This window comes from Pseudochaenichthys georgianus, unplaced genomic scaffold (assembly GCF_902827115.2).
Source record: "Pseudochaenichthys georgianus unplaced genomic scaffold, fPseGeo1.2 scaffold_1156_arrow_ctg1, whole genome shotgun sequence".
NCBI classification, from domain to species: Eukaryota; Metazoa; Chordata; class Actinopteri; order Perciformes; family Channichthyidae; genus Pseudochaenichthys; species Pseudochaenichthys georgianus.
In genome coordinates this window covers 11,199-12,500 of record NW_027262101.1, presented here as the reverse complement: position 1 = coordinate 12,500, position 1,302 = coordinate 11,199, and the positions used below count along the sequence as shown (strand labels likewise).

The 1,302-nt window shown below is 43.9% G+C and overlaps 1 protein-coding gene across 1 annotated transcript in view; it reads left to right on the top strand.

Annotated features, from left to right (window-relative positions):
- The window catches only part of supt5h (SPT5 homolog, DSIF elongation factor subunit), a gene marked incomplete at its 5' end in the record, with an annotated part of 27,723 nt that extends 27,437 nt beyond the window's left edge, over nt 1–286 (top strand). Inside the window, one exon of the mRNA XM_034076964.1 lies at nt 1–286. This exon is cut by the window's left edge and continues 414 nt beyond it.
- Nucleotides 287–1,302: the final 1,016 nt, after the last annotated feature.

The following is a 1,302-nucleotide window of genomic DNA, read 5'->3' as shown; positions in this document are numbered from 1 at the left end:
CTGCAATGTGAGGGGAAAGTGTTGGGAATTTAGTTTTTGAGAAGCTCCACACCAAAAGAACCTCACCTTTTTACAGCGGTGTGTGTGCGGCGTCCATATATCTGGTGTGTGTGTTGCTTTGTTTTCCACCACACACACACACACACACACACACACACACACACACACAGCTCTCTCTCTGGGCTGTATCTGTTTTAGTGCTCTCTGAATGTTCTGTCTTTTTGTTTTCCTCGGCGGAGAAGGAGTTAAAGAAGTGTAACATGTCAATAAACTGTCAACCAGTGAAGCTCGTCTTTCATTACGACTACATCTCCACGACTACATCTCCACGACTACATCTCCACGACTACATCTCCACGACTACATCTCGTGCAAAATCTTTGTGCAAAACGAGGAATTACTTCCAAAGTTATGTGAAGTCCAAAAGCCGTCGTTTATTACAAAGAAATGACGAGAGAAATATTCTGCTTCAAAACGTCTCCACCGTGAATACTTTGCACACACTGCCATTACACTTCATCAACATCTACACACAAGTCACCTCAACGGGAACGTGGAGATTAACATTACATTATTTCAGGAAAGTGTGTGTGGTAAATATTAAATATCACAATGTGTACTTTGATGTTGTACGGACATGGTTCATTAGTAATGTCTTGGATTTGGACATGTTTAACGACTTTCACGTTACTTTAAAAATGTTCTGGATATTTTCTCCTTTTTCAAAATATATGTTTTACTCATTTTCTTGACTTTTGTTCACGATTGAAACAAACACGCCTTTTGGGAGATATTGGTTCCACGCCGTTTTGACATTTCGCTCTTCTGTTTTTCACACGTGTGTAGGACCTCACATTTCCAGAGCTTAGCAAAGTCAAAAGACAACATTTATAACGCGTGTTTTATCCAACCGAATACTTTAAACTGAATGGTATGGCGTGTAGCTTTAAAAAGAAAGTCAAACACTCAACAAACTTCCATTAAAGGTCCCGTGTCGTGCTCTTCCGGTTCTGACCCGTCCCCTTGTTGTGAAGGTCTTTCTGCATGTGAGCGGTCTGCAGAGTCACACCCCTCAAAGTGCACCCTGTAGGTAGGGAGTGAAACCCCGGCCCCTACACACGGCGGCGTGCGTTGCCGCTTCAACGCTTCTGCCCATTCACTTTGAATGGGGTGACGTCACGATTCGCCGAACTGCATTGTGGGAGCAAAGCGTAGCTTCTCTCGAGGTGCTCGCTGCAAAAGTAGAGCAATGTTCTACTTTTGCCGCCTCGACGGAGGCGTCAGCCAATCAAATCCCTCGTA